Source organism: Ambystoma mexicanum, chromosome 12 (genome assembly GCF_040938575.1).
Source record: "Ambystoma mexicanum isolate Mex_15411 chromosome 12, UKY_AmexF1_1, whole genome shotgun sequence".
NCBI classification, from domain to species: Eukaryota; Metazoa; Chordata; class Amphibia; order Caudata; family Ambystomatidae; genus Ambystoma; species Ambystoma mexicanum.
Genome location: NC_090936.1, coordinates 449,858,148 through 449,872,063, shown reverse-complemented (window position 1 = coordinate 449,872,063; position 13,916 = coordinate 449,858,148). Strand labels below are relative to the sequence as shown.

The 13,916-nt window shown below is 46.1% G+C and overlaps 1 protein-coding gene across 2 annotated transcripts in view; it reads right to left on the bottom strand.

Annotated features, from left to right (window-relative positions):
* Window positions 1-13,916, bottom strand: part of BCL2L13 (BCL2 like 13) — a 624,222-nt gene that overhangs the window by 257,273 nt on the left and 353,033 nt on the right. The window lies entirely within an intron of this gene.

Here is a 13,916-nt window from a genome sequence, read left to right as displayed (position 1 = left end):
AACAATTGCAACAATATTGCCTTAAAAGTGGTGAAAACATTATGGACTTCAGTTCCTATGATGCCCATAGTACTGGGACGAGGAGTTGATGTGGAACAAGAACAACTGCAAGCCAAAGGTGCAGGCTAGTTGTTCCAATAATGATCAGCTGTGCAGGAGATTTAAAAATGGTGCACCTTGTGCACAGAGGTGCGGCAGGAGAGGAGGCAGCGGTTGCAGCCTGACAGGAGAAGCGCGAGCAGAGAGTCACAGAGGATGCAGAGCGGAAGACATGCTCTGAACCACATACACCGGAATGAGCCGCGCTGGTAGAGAGAGACACTCACAGGTACCCCCCCACCTGGAGGTGTCGTATTCTGGAGCAGAGAGACTCCGGTGGAAGGCAGCAGCTGCTAGACCGAAGGAGACGCGGGCTGGAGGAACGACGGACATTCCATTGGTGGCACCATGAGAGGCTGGCGAGAGCGCCATGGGAGATTCTTGGCAACTGGGGCAATCGGCCCAGTAACAGTGCTCCGTTACAGCCATGCTTTCACCCGAGTGAACCGAAAGGATTTTGGGATCCCAGGACAGGTGGGAAGGCTAAAAGACATTTGGAGAAACAATTTCGAACTTCTACCAAGTTGAACAGAGAGGCTTGAAGGGGTACAGTCTCATGAGATGTCAGTCTGGAGAAACTGAGAACCAACACCGCCAACAGCAAAGAGAGACTCAGAAGAGAAATAAGAGCACATGGGTACAATCTCCCCACATGAGATGTCAGTTTGGGGAAACTTGGGAACCCCATTGCCACAATTAAAGGAACATTAAATGTTGTAGGAACCATTCCTGGCAAGAGAGTGAACAGGGAATGGAATTAATTTTGTGAAGTAGAGATCCTTCCTGACAGGCGAGTAAACCAGGAGAGGAAAAGTTGTATAAAAGTGAAACCTTTCCTGGCAGGAGTGTGAACCAGAACAGGTACAAGCTGTGTGAAGTAGATGTTCCTGGGAGACTAGTAAACCAGGAGAGGAGTCTATTTAAAGGAGAACCACTTTGGTGTTATGAACGAGTGTGGTGGAAAGAAACTATTTGCTTTACGATTGTGATGAACTATTGCATAACGAGAGACTTGCTTTGCCATTCTGACAAAAGTATTCTATAAGAGACTGTTCTTTTGGAGTAACCATTGACATCATAAAAGGAATTTGTTCTGAAAGAAATAATGATTTTGCATCAACGTTCTATGGAAGAGACATTGGTTTTGCCAATTTGAGAGACCTTTGGGATGAAAGACAATTTATCTTGAAATAAATAGACCAGCGTTGGAACAGAACTTCTTCAAAGGTCTTCCTGAATTGATCCAGGGAAAGGGGACCCAACCCTTGGTACAAGGATTACTTTACTGGCGTTATTTTGAACTGTTGCACTTTTTCATTGAACTGGAAACAGATGCATGTTCCTTGCACATTTGGTTGTATAAGTTAGTGTGAGGGTCAGATACACTTGACACCAATTTGACTTTCTTTAGTTTTAGTTTGCTAGGCGGGGACCTTCTTGCTAGGATAGGAACGGATAGGCCTTTATTCCAACCCATTTTATTTATAATAAACATGGCAAATGTTAAGGAAAGTATAACTTTGTGTCTGTCTCTCCTTTCTGACCCCTCACACTGACACAGGTGGCATAATTGTCATGATTGGGGCTACAGACTTATTAGTCACATGAAAAGCAAAAGGACACCTAACTTAAAATAAAATACAAATGGTCTGTCAGAATGTTATGTTAATGGATATTTACACCATGCACTATCACCACCTGAGTGGTCTCCTAACTCTATGGTGGATCTGAAAAGCAAGAGGGTTAGATATGTGGGTGGGGTGGGGGGAGTAAGTTAGTAGGACTGAGTGGGGAAAAAAGAGCAAGAGAGCTGTGAGGTGCTGTTGCCAGCTTCAGTTTGGTTTACACCGTTCGCTGAGCGTATGTGTGAATTTTCAGTCGGTAGTTGTCATGTTCTGTTGTGCAAGGCGATGTGTGATTTGTTTCATTGTTGGGTGTAGTGAAGTGCGTGCGATTTGTTGTGCTGAAGAGGTATGGTTGCGTTTAGTATAGAGTTTGAGATGTGTAAGCAGAGGATGACTTTTTTAGTGGGGTTGCTTAGTGGTGATACTTTATTGTACACCCTCAGTTTTTGCCACCTGTGGCCCATATCCCTGTCAGTGTCGAGCATTGTGGTGTGCTAGGAGTCACACTTCTATTTTCTGTGCAGAGTTGTGAGTTGTTAGCAGGGCTATTTAGTGGGGATACCCCATCCACCCCACTGCCCCCGTTTTGAACAAAGGATGTCTACATTGCTTTGCATCCTGGCACATCCTGGTGTGCAACTATCGTCGCCTCGCTGGACCCCTTGAGGGTGGGGCACCTCTTCCCTGTGCCCTTCAGCTCCCTGGGCCCTGTGGTTTATCTGTTCAGTCACCACTCTTTCCCCTTTAAGTCTGAGGACCTCTGTCTGTGGTTCAATTCAGGTCGGTCCTATGTCTCTCCTTAGTTTCCAGTAGGGCTCTCTATGGGAACGGGTGTAACTGGGTCTCCCTCCCATTCAGAGGTCCATCTACTTCTCTGCACTTGGTTGTGGTCTGGCCTAGTCCCCCCCTCTTTCAAAAAAAGGATGGGTATCCCCTACTTCGCCGACAGGGGGGAGGAAATAAACAATGTAAAATACAGTGGGCCTGTCTGGCGGGACAACAAACCTTGAATTTAACACAGTGGCAAGGCTAACCTCCAGACTACACTGGGAGGAGAAAACTCAATTGGACCAAAAACCCATGAGACATTTAGGAAAAATACACATTTTTATTTTTTAAACAGATGGATAAAATACATATTAAATCTTGATGGCCCTTAATGCATATTGGGCCTTGTTCAATAAAAGACTATGCATACAAAACACTATAAATTCTATGCAATATCCCATAGTGTAAAAAAGATGTCTAGCATACTGAAAAAAAAAAATTCAGAAAATTACTGTATTTCATGGAAACCTATGCAACCCACTCAATTCATTCAATGATTTGACAGCAAAATAGATTTGCATTGTTATGTAGGTTCAGATACCTATAGAAACTAGATGTAGGACCAAGGCATGGCGTCCATGATACGCAGTGACAGCTGCAAAGGCAGGACTCCGAACCCAAGCGAAGGGAATCGCATGGGTGCAGGGGCCAATGCTCGTAAGTGTGCCCGCGGACAACTGATGTCATATATATATATACACACATATACATATACACATACACACATATATGAGGGCATCAGAACAATCAAGTCATAAATAGAATAATAAAGAATCTAATAAAAAAATTACTGTATAGGACGGCACAATAGTTCCGTTTGAACTAATCACACAGCTATGGCTAAGACAAACAAAAAATCTATAGTGGCAAGGGAGTGCTGTATGTCCCCCCTCTTGCCATTTATGCGTTTGGTGGGGTGTGGGTGTTGCTCATTCGTTTTTGGCCAGTTCCGAGTTGAGGCCAGGTTTTTAGGAGTTTTCTGAGTCCATAACTGTAGTATCTGACTTGGATTGAGTGCACCACTTCAAGTATCAGAATGTAGCCGAGTAGCCTGGAACATTATATTAAACCAAGGTTCCAGGAGTGTCAGTTGTTACAGACAGGATGGGAGAGATGACTGGAGAAGATGTATATACCTTGAGCTCCTAACTCCTTTCAATAGCTTGCCCTGTAACTAAATAAAGTTACTTCCTTTTATAAATACCTGTTTCCTGCATACCTGATGAACCCCAAATACTACAATAACTTAATAAGTCCACCATTGTGTGCCAAATCCTACCTTTGCCCCTTACACTTTAAACTAAAATCTTAACAACTCCAAGTTCCATTCCCAGGCGAAGGACTCCCTTCTCCTGGTATAAGGTTCCAAAAAGTCACAAATCAAACAAGGAGTTTCTTCTACCAGGCAAAAACCATGGGGAAAGCGTCCCTTCGTCTTGCTTCTTAACAACTGCACTTGGTTGGTGAGTACCGGGAGAATGATTCCCTTCTCCTCGTATGAATTGCTACGATCACCAAGTCCAGTAGGAATGACTCCCTTGGATCTTCCTTTTCTTCTTCGCACTTTAGCTACCTGGCTGAACCCTCTGCCCAGTACTAATAATAAAAATAATAATTTGCTGCCATGAAGAAGAGGACTTCTCACAATAAAGATTTAGTGTTTGGATCACCACCCTTTTACCCGTCCCCCTTGGTTCACTCTCCTGCCAAAGACTGCCACGAGGAAGACAACTCGTAATGAGGCTTCTCAGGGTCTTTCTGACCCTTCCCTGGTGGTCAGTGGGATTTACTTGACTACCACAATGTGGAAGCTTTCCTCTTAAGTATGCTGTCGGTTTCTCAGAGTCAGACTCCTTTTGTCTTTTCCTCAATCCAGCGACCCTTGCGGCATGCTCCGGAGACCCTTCTGCCCTCCATGCCCCTGCCGGCCCGCTCGTACCTTCCGTTACCTTCAAGGACCTTTGCATATGGCGGCACTTCCTGGCACTGGAGCTGGTCTTCCGCCTGCTTCCTTCGGTCATCTGCTTTGGGCTCCAGCAGCTGTCTGCTCTGCATGGTTTGGCTCCCTGCAACATCGGTACTAAGGTGGAACCGCGCGGTCCCCCTTCTCACAGTGTTCAAACCACAGCCTCGCCTTTATGTTGCTGGACCTGTGGACTTCAAATCCTGCAGTCACCTTCTGCCTGTGTTCTCTGCTCGCCGGTCTTCGCCATGCAATTGCTCCCGCGGGCTGACAGTTTACGCACCTGCTTCTACTCCGGGGCCGGCTTCACAACAATGCAAGTCTGTTGCCAGATTGGTATGGGCCCATTGTAGAAGTCCTTCTCTTTCACGGGATCCATGTTCATAACTCTGTGTGGCCAACTTGTTCCAGTACCTGGATTAATTGGGTTCCTGTAGTAATTTTTCATCCTAGTGGTTTTAAGGACACTCCGGTTTTCTACCTTGCAACAATACACTGATCTGCTGTCTAGAGAGGTTAGTAGAAGAAAGAGGGGCCAATGTGTGGAGGTGTGGGATGCTCCTAAAAGGGCTGCACCCTCGATGTTCATTCTTGTCCCCAGAGGGGAGTACCTCCCCATGAGATCCTCCCACTATGTACCACCGCCCAGGGGGACCATCAGGGAGCAGCCCAACATCCCTGGCCTCATGGGAAAAAGCTCCCCCCCCCCCTCGAGGAGAAGTGACATCTATGGAATCGTCACAGAAGAGATCTAAATGTTTATAGAAGTGAAATATCACTCAACACAGAACAAAATCAACAGAATATAATAGACGATCCCATACCGAAATCTTTAACATAGTAATACTGTGGTTGTGGTGTTTGCTATTGCAATGTGGTCTGTGTCAGCTATGACAGCTGCAAGCGTATGTTGGTTGTTCAGCTGCATAGTATTTTCATACTACATGTGAGCTGTAAATCGGCAGTGAGAACAGAGGTGTGAAAAACATAGGCTGACGGCTAGAGGATGGGAATGCCACCTACTCAGTGAAGTAGGCCTGGCCTAGTTTGAGGGTTTTATGAAAGAAAAACGCATGATCCCCCCCATCACATCCCTTGCGTGTGCGCAACAAGCACCCCTTAAAGAGCTCCATAGTATGCCCAGATTTTGTTTTTGTAGTTTTGATTGCACACTTGACTAAGTTGAAGAAAGTCACTGGCGGACCCGACAGGGAAGGAGCCAATGAAACGTGTTAAATCACAACAGTGGTTCAGGAGGGGAGGTTTGCAAGATCTGCTTAGAGAACATGCCCTGTGGCCCCTACTTAATTGCTTGTGTGAAACCCAGATCAGAGAGAAATCCAAATGTGTGGGGTACACCGAGGGGAGACCAGGACAACTACGACTTTTGGTGAGGGTTATTGGTAAACCAATTCAAGATAGTGCCAGAGAATCCCATCCTGTCAGCAAGGAGGTAGAGAAGGATGAAGTGGTTGATGGTCTGGAATGCAGCCGAGAGTTCAAGGAGAACGAGGAGGCACGAGCCACCTTTATCCATGATTTGGAGAGCATCATCCACCATCTGGATGGTGGCTGTCTCGATGCTACACTTGGGGTGGAACCTTGACTGATAGTCATTTAGGAGGTGGAGTTGTTCGATTCTGGCGAGTATTCGAGTAGCAACTACTTTTTCCAAGATCTTGCCAATTAAAAGGAGGTTCATAATGGGCCTGTAGCCGGCCAGGTTGTCTGGATCTAGGTATTTAATTCTGAAAAGAGGTTGTATGAGACCAGTCTTGAGGGTGTCCGAGAATTATCCTTCTGAAAGGAGGCATTGATGCTGAAGAGTACATTAAGCGCTGGGCCAGTCAAACGTTTTTCTAATAAGTCTAAATGTGAGCAGTTTCATCCGACTAAAAAAACCTTTGATCGGAATGGGTGAGTAGAAATGGATTACTTGACTTGCAACTATCACTTGTTTTAGAGGTAGCATACAAGTACCCCTTTCCAGCTTTGTTTTTATGTATTGTAACAAATGGTTCAGACACATATAAAAGTCTGAAGTTCTAACTGAAGTGATCGCCACAAGAAAATCAAGTTCGCATGTGAGGTCTTTTAGGTAAGCTTTATGCCTTGGTTCAATAGGCAGACAAATGAGTTTTCCTAGCACAATATTAAGGAACATAGCTCAGGGGCACAAATGTTTCTCTTGGAAGCAAGACTACGCAGCGCAACACTGGTTTGAATCCTGATCCCGCACTTAGAAACCAATCTATGGTATTTGCGTGTTATCAAAAAAAACAATTATATATAATGTTCCCAACCTGGTGGTTGGTTAGTTACAGGTGGATGCATTTGTTTAACTTCTTTCAGGAAGGTCTTGATAACAGTTACTCTCCACCAGGAAACCTTATTTTGTGATGGTTTAACCATTATTGATTCCTTAGAACATTGATGAAATAATGTGTGCTGCCTTATATGATGCTTCAGGAGTCCTATGAATTAATCGTGCTTCATCTGCAGGATTTGCAATGTTTGTATATTTACGGTATTAATGCACTTGCACTTTAGCAGCTTATATATTTGTTCATTCGTTTTTCATTCTACTTTTTGCAAAATGATTTAAAGATACGGAATATGCCATTACAGTTTTCAAATGTATTTTTGTATTAAATTCATGTTTCCTTGAAATTCCAGGATGGTGCTGTGATTGAAGCGTGATTAGTAGGATTTCTTGCTTTCATTGAAAAGATGTTCAATGATGTCATAGAAGGAAGTAGCATGTTCTTCCCTTAAATATGTAGAGCTGCTTTTACATGGTTACACTTGCCTGAGGAAATCCTGTTTTAGGACGGAACGCCTGGCTTTCATGAACATTTCATAGGTTTCATTCTCGTTCTGCCTTTGGGAATATTCAGCTTTTAAATCTGTTGAAGATTTTTTCAATAAAATGTGCACTTTTCCACACTAAAGTACTTTTAAGATGTGTGCCCGGGTGTGATTAATCAACTTCCATGGCAACAGTGGTTCAGGGATGAATATCGGTTTCTAAACCATCAATTAGCCCCCACACCTCTAGTACACCAGAAGGGATCCAAACAGATTGGAAAAACAAGCAAATTAAAACCTCCTTGTCAATGTTGTTAATGTGGATGGTACGGCAGGCTTATCTCTGAAAGGTTGTGGAACGTTGGTTAGTTGCAACACATCAAAAATACCAGGTGGGCGGGGCTTGCTTAGGGGGGGGGGAAAGAGCTGCAACCTGTAAAGCATCAGGTGGGTGGGGATTAGGCCAGGTGACCTAGATCCACTTGCACCTGCTCCCCATATGCAAAGGGAAAGAGGCTGGAGGGCTCCTTAAGTAGGGGAAAAGAGCGGCAACCAGGAAGGCACTAGGTGGGCGGGGCTTGCTAAGTGGGGAAAAAGGCAACCTGGAAGGTGCCAGGTGGACAGGGCTTAGGCCAGGTGACCTAGATCCATTTGCACCTGCTTCCCATCTGCCATCAGATCCCTCGCATGTTTTTCAGTCATCAAGACCAAGAAGCCCGAACCGGGGTCTGTTGTCCCCTCTCCGTGGGCACCATTCTGCTGCACAGGGTAATGTTCAGAACCTAATACTTACCTGGAGCCTGCATTGTTCCTGTGCTTATATTGAGCTACATTGGGGTGGCCAACCCATTGTGCTCTTTACCAAAGAAACCTTCTGCTACTTACCTGTAAACATGAAGAACTCTTTATAGATTCTGCCTTGTTAGCTGCTTACCTGCTTTCCGTCTTTTGCCCTTGGTCACTGGACCTCCCCCCCAGCCCTCCCACTCCCAACTCGACTCTGAGAGACTCACTTAGAATAGGGATGGACTTCCTAAGATTTGGTTAAGAGAGGGTTAACTAAAGAACACAAGTTGGTCTACAGTTTACTTATCTGTTTGAGAAGTTTCTACCACTTTTGTATTACTTTAAAGGTGTTCTAAAGTATCTTTGGATCCTTTTGATACTGCATATACATGTGTTTAATGCCAATGTGTGATAGTACTTCCTTATTTAAAAGTTACAAGCTTTAATGTATATAAAATACATGCTTATTTTTATATAACTACTAGTATGTAAGTGTTTCCTTGAATCAGTTGTATGCTCAGAGTACTGTGTATCTAACCACAGCCATCATCCCTCCTAGACTAAGCCTGGTTGCTCAGCCATAGCTACCAAACCTTTGGGTAGTTCAGGCTAAACCTAAAGGGTGCCCGACCCCCGTTCGTCCAAGGTAGGCTTTCTAAAGTCTTATCACATAAGTATTGTGTAAAACCTCCTAACAAGGTGGAATGCGGGAAAGAGAAATGAAGGAAAACAAAGAGAAGAGTCGCCCCATTTGTTATCTTTGTCACAACCGCACAGTATTTTTCGCACATTAAAATGTAAAACTTGGCATACATTGCTTGAGTACCGGGTCCTGACAAATATTCACTTTGACTAATTATTCCTATAGTAAGTATGTATGGCTTGTTGGTTTCAGGTGTTGTGAATGTCCATTGGTTCGGCGTTGCTGGAGTTTACTGACTGGCCAGATTTCCCCAAGGGTTGTGAAACACGTGGCACAAAGTTTGCTGCTTCTTCTGTAATCGTGAAAAAAGGGGCTCGACATTAAATTGTATCCCGAGCCTGGCGAAAAACAACATGGCGTATTGGGCCGACCTCTCAAGCAGGAGCGTCTTTGCTCCAACGAAGGACTTGAGCTAAGCCTGCACATCAGTTGAAAAGTTAGGGTATACGTATACTCTGGTTGACCATATCACAAATTAAACACATCTATAAACCTATCAGAAGGACTTTGGAAGTAGTTGATTATTTGTAGCTCAGTAATATTGTTTAAACAGAGTGCGATTCATCTCAATCCAATCCAATTCTCTCTTTAATTTTTCAGAACTTTAGTTGGGTTGGCTCTGGGGAGTGGTGGACGCAGCCTGTAACAATTTAAAAACATTCACAGTAGTTAGTAGCGCACAAACACATTTTCAAACCCATTCACCATATACACTTAGTATGGGTGTACTCTGCTGGAGCCATACTGTATATCCTTTGTTCACGTGCTAGTTGCAATATTTTGCCCGGTCTCTGTCATACAACAGGCATACTATAATAAGCCACGGGGGCCCTCCACACCTGGACTTGGGTGTTGGTGCACAGTGTGCCCTTTCCACCACAAAGCTTGGAGACAGCATAGGACTTTCAAGTATCTGCTTCAGCAGTAGCACCAGTTCCTCCATTGAACCCCTACTACTGTTTTCAGGGATCCCCCACAATGCAAATATTTTTCATCCTGGAGCGCGATTCTGCAGTGCCCGTTTTAAGAATAGTTCATTTTCTGCTCCAACGATTCTTAGCATGGCATCCGTAATTCTGGCATTGTCTAACTGCATTTTCAGGCTGCTGCTATTAACCATCATGTCGTTCAGTTTTCAATTTACTGATGCAAATCCAACGCGCATGCTGTTCAACAGCTGGTGCATTTCACGAGGATCCTTTTCCGTGTGGCTCGTACCCTGTCCAGCAGTTGGATTAAACTCTGCTCTAGGTTTGGGCATGTGCTTGGAATACGCATCCATGTTGAATGGCTTCTTTGAGCCACCCTCTTCTTGCGCCATTTTGATACAGTTTTGAAGATTTCTGTAGTGAGCGAGTACCGTCAGGTTTCGTCTTCCGTCCACTTAAAGTGTGTTATGGCACAGAATAGTGCAAAAAGGTGGCCATCGCAATGCAACACACTCCAGAATACTCAGTGTCCACCTGCTACCTAGCAGTGCTCCTCAGACTGTTGCTGCCGGAGGCTCCAGTATGTTCATCCCTTCAAGAGCAACATGTTCATCTATGCCCTCCTTTAGAGAGGGAGGAAAGAGTGAAATGGTGGCAGCATTCCATCCCTCTGTGGCTCTGTGAGAGGTATTGTTTGCTACAATTGCTCCATTTTATCCCACTGCATCCTCAGGTCAAACAGGCACGATACTCCTCCCCCAGCCCATGTCTTGGGTAATACGTGAGCGAATGTGTGCGTTAATGCTGCCCGTGGTCCCTTGCAGGACCTCCTTCAGTCAACAGGCACCACAAGGCTGCGCAGGCCTGTATCTCTAAGTGTCCTATTCTCCCCCATCGACTCTGGCAGTCACCTGAGGCTAGCAAGAGCGCCACTAGTACGGCCAAACTCACCTCCAACGGTCCTCTGAGATTAATGAGGGCGGTCAATCCACAACCATCTCCAGACCTCCGTCCCCATGAGCCCGATTATCCTTCATAGGCTGCAGCAGTTGCCGGGCTCTGCGGCCCAGATGCATCTCTTCTCTAAGGGTCTCTTCAAGCCTTAGAGCAAAAAGAATGGGGTTCCATAGGAAATTATGAAGGGGAAGTTGCAAAAATAAACTTTTCCTAACATTATCTAATTAGTAGCCTCCACAACTCCAAGGAATGTTTGAGACCACCACAAGGCCACCACGCAACCACAACATGACTTACTGTATTGTAAGGGACTCATTGTGGTAACAGTAAAGACAGATACAAGGGATCACAGTTCAAGAGTGTTTATTAAACTGTATAAATGGGTGAGAAAAACGCCTAATCTAAACCTAAATCTAAGATGGGAGGAAGTTATGACCATCAAATAATAACAAGGCAGTCCGAGTGGCATCTTATCAAAGAAAAAGGGCCTATACTAAAAACAACTATTGCCTTGGGGGTGTGGCTAAGCAGCCATTGGATAGGACGCTTCTCCTCGAGGCTCCCGTCGATCCGACAATATCCTGCACCACACGAATTTTATATGATAATAAAATCGCACCAGAAACTAAGATTCTCTTGTGGGAACACACGGAGCACATCAGGAACGTGTTTTCAGAGGCCCAGAGAAGCTGGATGCAACAAAAAAGACGAGACATCCGAGGGAACCAGACGGCGACAGGAGAAGAAAATGGCGGCACACATAGAACAAAGGACCTGCGGCAGCTACAGTGCGTCACAACCCAACACTGCAGCGCACCATGACTGATGACCGCGCTGCCCCATTGCTAGAAAAAGGGAGCAGGAGCAGCTCAGAGGCTGAAACCCCCCGCGGTCCTGTTGTACTAAAGGCGAGCGGGCGGAATCTGTTGTGCTGAACACGCAGCGCCTGTAAACTGGCCCCAGCCCACTCTGTTGCATGCAGCCCCCCAGCAGTGCGACAACAGACCGGCGGTCGCCTGCTGGGGGAATCTACAGTGTATCCGCAAGGAGATACACCGAACTTTAACGCGGACCGGGACACAGAGCCGTTGGTGGGGCGTCAGTGCGGCCGGCCCGGCATAGGGGCTGAAAAGGAAGCAGCGCAGCATCAGAGCTGATCACAGAGCACAACCATTTAAGTGCGTGAGATCCACATCACAACACGGACATGTAAGGATGCGCCACACAAAACACACACGGAATACATATGACGGTGACTGCTAGATGCACAGCTGGAATTAAGTTAAGGAAACACTGGAAAGCACGCCCACTTTGGCGCAAAAAACGGGATTATAAGACCCTGAAATAGCCCCATGCATTTGAAACCAATGGGAACAGCACCCTAAAACACCAGAAACGGGTGCATGTGTAGCAAGATCAAAGATGGGACACAACAGCGCCACTATTTACAGATGCATAGTATTTGCTGCGCCTAGGATCAACTCGCAAGCAGAATATCCGTGCACAAGAACTGGGAGACGTGAGCACGCACAAAGCAAAGGCCCACATAGGCACGGGCTAGATGGTTGAAAGAGGTGTAGGAACCATGAGACTTCCCTGAGAAGGGCTGTGCAGTAGTGCACCAAGACATAGGGCCAGCACAAAGCAAGTAGGAGACGCAGCGGCACGACCCGGCGTCTAAACAAGGCCCCAGGCCGCAAGACTGACACTGGTGCAACACAAAATAGGCATATTAAAAGTAAAGGATAGAACCTGGTGAGAGCAAAGCCTACTATCGAGCTCTCATATTTAATCAATGCACCTGCATACGCACTGAAAGCTGTGCCCCCCCCCCTCAGACTCCATGGGCGCGATGGACAGCCCCGCAACTGAATCAAACACCGGACGAGCCGGACAAGCTGAAGGACCCGCAAGACAGGCCCCAAGCAAGGTGTGCCGCAACTCCGGGTGATACCGAAATGGCGTCCAAGCTAACCAAAACAAAAGGGAAGCAGCCAACAATGGAAGAGTTAACGAAAACACCACCATCGGCGGACAATCCCAGGAACAAGGAAAAGAACCAGACAATAGACTCCACACCAGCACGCAATGACCAGCAGATCCTGGACGCAATCGCGGATCTGAAAATTGCAATGGAAACCAAACTGGAGGCAGCCATGGCGGAACTCAAAACATCACTGGATCTTAAAATTGGGGCAGTGCAAGAAGATGTTAACCTACTCAGACAGGATGTCAAGAAAATATCGGAGTGCACTGGCGAACTGGAGAAAGAAGTAACCTCGAACTTGGTGGCCTGTGAGCAATCTAGAAAGCAGAGCGGAAGAAGCGGAAGGACGGGCCCGAATAAACAACATACGTATCGTGGGGCTCCTGGAAGGAGAAGGACCGAACCCCACGGACTATATTGAGACCATGCTACTACAAGAAATTGGAGGCGGGGCGCTCACCCAAGGGTTTGCGGTCGAGAGAGCACACACAGCCCTTACGAGTTAACCCCCACCAGTTGCACCCTCTCAAAACCCCCTTCCCCCCCCACGCCCCACCAAGGCCGATAATTGCCAATGTTTTGAACTACCTAGATAGGGAGAAGATCCTGGAATTCTTCCGGAAAGGGGGCACAATACAAAGAGCATCCGTGTCGATTATGGCGTACCCGGACTATACACTCTTAGTGCAAAGACGGCGACTGAACTATGCGACAGTGAAGAAGAGTTTGCCAGAAGCGGGTTTCAAGTACATGCTGATGTACCCTGCGAAACTCAAAGTGCTCCACAGGAATAGGACACTGTTCTTTGAAACCCCAGAAAACACGACAGAGTGGCTAAAGCACAGAACTGCCCGTCGGGGAGCGACAAACAAGTAGAGCATGGAACATAAAAGTGTAGCAGCGGACCCAAGGATTGAGGTGCTGTACAATTTCATACATTGCGACTTGAATATAGGATAGAACAACATAAGTTACATATAGGTTTGGTGCTGTATAGAATATAAGGGCGTGCATAGTATATTATGACATGATAACGGGAGACATAGTGGACCTAATCCCATTCCCCCATAGATAGTTTAGATAGGTTACCGATAGGGTGGTAACTTCCTGCTGAGTTCCAGGGATGGAGCTGGACAACAGTTGGGATTGGGAAGGGGGGAGGGAGTGAGGGGAGTTGGGGGATTTGGGGTGTTATTAGTTAGGGAACAAGCCTACACACGCGCACAGCTAA